This window comes from Oryctolagus cuniculus, chromosome 17, assembly GCF_051225735.1.
Source record: "Oryctolagus cuniculus isolate XC-2025 breed Fujian yellow rabbit chromosome 17, ASM5122573v1, whole genome shotgun sequence".
NCBI lineage: Eukaryota > Metazoa > Chordata > Mammalia > Lagomorpha > Leporidae > Oryctolagus > Oryctolagus cuniculus.
The window spans coordinates 33375030-33382268 of record NC_142883.1 but is presented as its reverse complement, the minus strand read 5'-3'; positions in this window follow the sequence as shown (position 1 = coordinate 33382268).

Here is a 7239-nt window from a genome sequence, read left to right as displayed (position 1 = left end):
TTTAGACCAGCAGGGTCAAGTAAACATGACTGCAGAAATTGTCCTATCATGTAAGGGAATGCACCTTCATACTTCACATTCTGTATCGCCACTGACTTGCATCATAATTTCAGGAATTGTCTTTCATCCTGAGTAGCTTGATTTCCCATCTCCCTCCCAGGCCCTAAAATAAGAACTTAAAATCACTACTGTTCTTGGAGTGAATCCTTTCTAGTGTAAGTAACTGTTAATCATGCAGGAAGAATTCCAGAGTGCTTTTGTAAATCCTATTCTCTACGGAGTTTACTCAAAGTGAGGTGTACCTGAAATTTGGCTTTGTCAGCCCAGGCTAAAGATGGCCACCTGAGGTAAGCGTTCTGTTCTGCCAGTGAGCTGTTCTTTCAGCATGACAGCCAGAGAAGAGGACGAGGAGACCAAGGAGGAGTGGAAGGAACAAGCCCTTCCAGCAACTGGTCCAGCAGCTCTGGCAGTCAGTGTTCAGGCCCAAGGCTAAGGGAGATGTGCCAGTTCTCTACAGGCTGCTAACGGAGAGCCAGCCTCAGAGACTGGGATGGGAATCCAAGTCTTTGTCAGTCTTGGGGGCAATCGGGAGCCACCAGAGCCTTTCCTGGTGGTCCCTCAGAGTCAGCCAGGTTCAGAAATCTGACCTGAAGGAGTCTGGATCCCCAGACCCCCTGCTTCTGAACTAATTTCTACCTCTGCTAATGTTGGGGAAAGAGCCAGAGAGAAATCAGTCCTGCTTAAGTGCAAAAGGGGCGGGGAGGGGAAAGGGGCATGTCGGAGTTAATGGAGCTAAGGAAGAGGAGGGAGCGGGAGCGAGACTTTGGGGAAACTGTCCTTGTGCTATGGTGTCGTCACCCCCAAGGCAACCCCCCCCTCCTCTCCATGCACCTGCCCTGAGCTGCATATGATTACTGCAGGACTCAGACGTAGGCCAGCTGTGATCATGTCAGCTTCCGTCAATAGGCATTAAAGAAGATGTGCATTTCTCTGCTAGATGGAGGACAAAAGTAGTAGCTGGAGAAACAGGCAGACGATAAGAAGGGAACCATTCTGCAGTGGGGATCTGTGAAGCTTCCTATGGGAGAGTTGGAGGCCCACACCTTCCTGGAACCCCACAGTCTATCCCAGCATTCCAGGGCAGTCCCGTTAAATACAGGGAGTCCTGATGCTTTGCCAATACCACAGGTGCTCAGGGATCTCTGAAGAAGAACAGGGGTGGGGGAGGAGGCACAGAGAATGAGAGTGGTCTTTCGGAAGAGAAGACAGAGACAGGGTTGAGGAACGTCCACCCCCGGGGACTGTGTAAGGCCCTTGAAATAATTTGGCCTGGCCCTGCCAAGGCAAATGCAGGTGGGACTTGAAACTCAACAAATCTTTAGCAGATTAATTTTTAAGTTGATCATTTTGTACAGCCTGTGAATGATGTTATAAATATCCAAATGGCCCTTGGCAGAAAAAAGGTTCCCCACGCCTGCTTTCCTAGGTCTTGAATGCTTTCCTCACAGCCAATCTGCAGACATTTTCTCCACTGCGAGCCCCTAGACATTGAGCAAAGTCCAATTTCAGTGCCGCTGCCTCTGAAAACTGTCCCTGTGACTTCAGGTAGGCAGTTCGTTCCCCCTGGGTACAACAGCAAGAGTTGGGAGACACCAAAGCAAAGGTAGAGGTAGTGCACCGCCTGAAGGGAGACCACCTCCTAAATTGGACTGGACTGTAGGTTTCAGAGGTTTTGCCACATCCCTAAATCGTCCAAGTTAGTAGGGCCATGAAAACCTGTGCATTTTGCTGATTTTCCCCTGCACCCAAGAGTCTCAGTATTCTGGAAGCCTGATGCACAAAGAACTAATCACCAGGGTAGGTGGGAGGTGCCCCGGAGCAGAAGGAGATTCGGCTTGAAGCACAGTTGGGAGGCGCTGCACCGCAGGTGATGCTGAGCAGAGACTCGGAACCTCACAGGCATGGTATAAATCCCAGCTGTGCCACCTGCAGCTACGCGACCTTGGCCAAGTTACACGGCCTCCCTGGCCTCAGTTTCCTCAACCGTAAAGTAAGGAGAGTAACAGCTCCAGTCTAGTAACGTTTTGATCTAACGCATGCAAAGTGCCTTGCAGGGAGCCAGGCATGGAGTAGGCAGCCTCCGAGGCTACGAGCTGTCCACGTGGCCTTGCCATTTCCTCCCTCTGGCACGGCATCCTGCATTTGCTCAAGGGCCCGCAGAGGAGCTGAATGCCATCCCGCACTGCTTCCTCGCCACAGTCTCGCAGATCTGGGGGCTTGGCATCCACCCTTAAGAACCGAAGCTTCATCCCAGGAGTGAACAAGAAAGATGGAAGCCGAGCTCTTGAGCAGCAACTAATTGGAGGCTAGCCCGAGACGTGGCATGGGGGTTCAGGACAGACTCAGGGGAGAGCCACCAGGCTGGGAGGCCCGGCATGTGCCCGCCGCAGGCTGACGCATCCCCGCACACCCTGTACAGCTACAGCTTCCCTCTGCAACCTCGCCCCCCTGACAACCGGGTCGGGCCTCCTGAGCAGCTAGCTTCAAGGCTGGCACAGGCCTGACTGCCTCCTTCCTTCCCGAGGAGAAAAGGGGCGCCGCCACCGACCCGGGCGGGATGGGGGGTAGGGTGGGGTGGAAGGAGTGGGCTGGCATCCTTGTAGCCCTCAGCGCTCCGCCTAGAGTGCCCTGGACTCAGGGATATGAGAGAGGAGCCCCGCAGAGCGCAAGGCAAACATGGGTATGGCTATGGCAGGATCAGCCTATGCCTGCAGTCAACGCCTTCCCTCCTTTCGGGCCTAATCGGGCCTAATCTGCTTTGCCCAGGGTACCCCGGAGCCGGAGCCCTGGCAAACAACTCCTGGGCGGGTCAGCCCCGCCCCGAACAGAGCATCGCCGAGCTGAGATTGGCTGCGCCCGCTGTGTTCTGATTGGTCGGACGTCCCTTCGCGGAGCACCGCCCCTCCCCAGCGAGCGAAGCTCCCCTTGGCCTCACTCCCCGCGAGTCGCGCTGTCCTCGTGCCCAGTGTCTGGACAGGCGTGGCCGAGGCTGGCAAGGGCTCGTATTACAAGAGTAACTCCGAATCCCGCGCGTGGGAGCAGGTGAAGCCGGGAAGGGTGCCCTCCTCACACCCACGCGAGTCCACAGTTTGTCCCTGCTGCCGCAGCCTTTAGCCATTGTGCCTGCCCTGGTCCTCTCTGCCCTCCGCACTTAATCTCGTTGACCATGCTGTTCCACGTGCTAGAAATGCTTTTCCTTGTCATTCACTTACTTTTTTTTGGGGGGGGGGGGACAGGCAGAGTTAGACAGTGAGAGAGAGAGAGAGAGAAAGGTCTTCCTTTCCGTTAGTTCACCCCCCAAATGACCGCTATGGCCAGCGCGCCGCCCCGATCCGAAGCCAGGAGCCAGGTGCTTCTCTTGGTCTCCCATGGGGTGCGGGGCTCAAGCACTTGGGCCATCCTTCACTGCACTCCCAGGCCATAGCAGAGAGCTGGACTGGAAGAGGAGCAACTGGGACAGAATCTGGCGCCCCAAATGGGACTAGAACCCGGTGTGCCGGTGCCACAGGTGGAGGATTAGCCTAGTGAGCCATGGCGCCAGCCCATTCACCTACTTTTAAAATGTGTTTAAATGCGCCTGCTCACGAGGGAGGACCCCCTCTGGAGATGCAGCTGATTGCAGGGCCTGGGCAGGAAAAACACAAAATGAATCTGGGACATTAAATAAACCAACAACAACAAAAAACACCAGTTTTTAAAAATGTAGGGATAATTTCAAACTTACAGAAAGTCACAAAAATGAAAATGGCACATGAAGCACTTGCGTATGCTTTTCCAAATTCACCAATAATGAACAGGGATCCCTTGCTTGATCACTTGTGGGTTTTATTTACCCAGATTTTTTCTGATCCATTCCAGGTTTCCTAGCCCATAGCCACTTACTACACAAACTTCATAGCTTTCTTTTATATAATACTTCTGTGTAATCTGCCATCTCCATCCCAGCCTTCTCGGTGCTTCTGTGGCTTCTCTCCCCTCCAGTGAGAGACCAGGTCCACAGTCAGACATCCCATTTGGTTGTCACATCTCTTCAGCTTCCTCAGGTCTGCAATGTCTACAATGTTTACAGAGCTGGTCTTTTTCAAAAAACACAGCCTAGGCCTTTTTTTTTTTTTTTTTTTACAGGCAGAGTGGACAGTGAGAGAGAGAGAGAGAAAGGTCTTCCTTTACTGTTGGTTCATCATCCAATGGCCACTGCGCTGACCCGAAGCCAGGAGCCAGGTGCTTCCTCCTGGTCTCCCATGGGGTGCAGGGCCCAAGCACTTGGGCCATCCTCCACTGCCTTCCCGGGCCACAGCAGAGAGCTGGACTGGAAGAGGGGCAACCAGGACAGAATCCGGCGCCCCGACCGGGACTAGAACCCGGTGTGCCAGTGCCGCAGGCGGAGGATTAGCCTATTGAGCCGCGGTGCCGGCCTTTTTTCTTTTTTTTTAAACACAGCATTCCTCGTTATGTTTTGTCGGATATTTCCTTATGAGTAAACTGAGATGAGGCGTTCTCACCTGGAATACTGCACAGTTCAGGTATCACATCCGGGGGCACACGGTGTCCCTGTGCCCCTCACACGTGACCTTGGTTTTGATCATCCAGGCAGGGGGTTACCCCATTTCTCCCCTCGCAACTAATGAGCATTGCTTTAGGAGACACATTAGCCCCGTCCTCGTCAGAAGCTCCCCCTCTGCGATTCAGCACACACCGGGGGTCTGATGGGATCTTTACCACGAGGAGTACAAGAGAGAGAGGAAGTGCTTGAGGAGGTGGGAATGTATCAGGAGGGCGGCCAAATCCGGAACCATGTAAGCGTCGTAATAAGGAATGATACATTATAAGCCACTGAGGAAAAATAATAATCCATGAGTCCGTGAACCAATCAGTGAGCAAGTCCAGCTCTGTGAACCAATCAGTGAGCAAGTCCAGCTGATCCTTTAAATCCCAGTTCAGGGGCTGGCCATCGTTGTGGTGCCACAGGTGAACCTGCAGCTTGCCGTGTCGTCGCCAGCACCCCACGTCAGAGTTCCACAACTCTGCTTCACGATCCAGCTTCCTGCCATGTGCTGGGGAAGACAGGGGAACATGGCCCAAGTGCTTGGAGCCCTGCACCCAAGTGGGAGACTCAGAGGAAGCCCCTGGCTCCTGGCTTCAGCCTGGCCCAGCCCCCACAGTTGCAACCATTTGGGGAATGAACCAGTAGATAGAAGATGGATCTCTGTGTCTCCTCCAAAAGCCATCACCCAGCCCTCTGGAAGGGCTCCTGGAACTGGCTGTTGTGCACCCCCAGGTGAGACTCTTCTGTAGAAGAATAAAGCCTTTTTGCCATTTCTACGTTTTTCCATTGCCCTGGAGTCCTAATCGGGGAGGGGAGGGCCAATGAGGCGGTGCCAGCTTCCTCTCCTTCCCTCCATGCCCGTCCGGTGGCCCAGCACAGGAATCTCCCCCCATACAGGGATGACCCCTCCCCACCCCAGGACACCAAGACACCTGTGGGCTGGTACTCAGGAATGCTCACCCTGCCCCACTGCCCGGCCTCCTCTGCAAACTTCCTTGCTGGGAGAGCACGCGCTGGTGGTTTGATTGGATCTTTACCATGGCCAACATAAGAAAGCAAGGAAGTGCTCCAAGAAAACTAGGAGAACCATATGAACATCTGAACTAAACGGACCTCGGCTCTGCCTCCTCGGAGGTACAAGAATGAGGATAAGGAAAGAGGCTCCATTCGTTGGGCGTTGGAAGGATGTGGAATAGTCTGCAGCCAGACCACATGAGTTCCTGTCCAGGCTCTGTGAGCTGACAGGTGAGTTCCTTCTTTGTGCCTCCCCGATCCGTGGGGCTGGGTCACACCTCCCTCAGGGCCATCGAGAAGGAAATGAGCTAACACACGTGTTACCTGGGATGCATCATGACCATTTCATCCTTGTGCTTATTATTGTCACTGTCATCTCCAGATATGTAGTCAAGTGCTGGGCTCTGGTGTCATGGGCTGGGTTTGTATGTGTTTTTTTTGTTTGTTTGTTTGTTTTCAGATTTATTATTTGAAAGGCAGAGTTAGAGAGAGAGGGAGAGACAAAGAGAGAAGCCTTCCATCTGCTGGTTTACTCCCCAAATGGCCACAAGGGCCGGAGCTGGGCTGATCTGAAGCTCAGGAGCCAGGAATTTCTTCCGGGTCTCTCAGTGGGTGCAGGGGCCCAAGGACCTGGACCATCTTCTACTGCTTTCCCAGGCCACAAGCAAGGAGCTGGATCAGAAGAGGAGCAGCCAGGACTGGAACTGGCACCCATATGGGATGCCCGCATCGCAGGTGGAGGCTTAACCTGCTATGTCACAGTGCCGGCCCCTGCATTTATATCTTGGTTTGGCAACTCACTGTGGAACATCAGCAATCTATTTGACCTCCCTCTGTCTCAGTTTCCATGCCTCCTTCTTAGGGCTTTTCTGAAGATTGAGATAAGACATGGAAAAGCACTAAATCAGGGGGAGACATATTGCCCAGAAACCTCGATCATTTACCATTACTCCCTTCAGTCTAGTGAGGAGGAAGGTGATGTTCTCTGTGTGATTTCAGAGATAGGGAAAAGGAGGGACCAAGTAATTAGCCCCAGGTCTCCCCCCCTCCCCATAAGTAACGTGGCACAGCAGGGGCTCATTGGTACCCTGGTCAGTCTGGCATTGAGGCCTGTGCTACACTTGTGGGGTTAGAGAGAGTTTAGGGGGAAAAAGGGATCCTCCCAACCCGCCGGCCCAGCGAGCTGTGCCCGGACCTGTGCATTTCAGAGTATCAACTCGTGAATGGGACAGCACGGAGTGTACTCACAGAGACCCAGCTGGGACAGGCCAGGCACTGTGGATGCAAACCAGAGATACAGGAAACATGAGACCCAGGAGGCTGCTGCCAATGGGACTCAGATTTGTGCAAAGTAATGATGAAAAGTATAGCACAGCACACAGGAACTTCAGCAAGTTCACGGCAAATGGAATCAAAAGCTAAGTCTCTTTTGATGCAGATTTTGAAAATCGGACATAGTGTTTTTTTTCCCCCATAATATGCTTTTCCACAAACTTTTTAAAGATTCCTCATAGGCATGGATTTCAAAAATCTGTTTGCACCAAAATAAACTTATCTTCTAATTCCACTTTACATCTTTTATTTCCACTTTCCATGAGCCTTGTTTTTTATAAGAACTT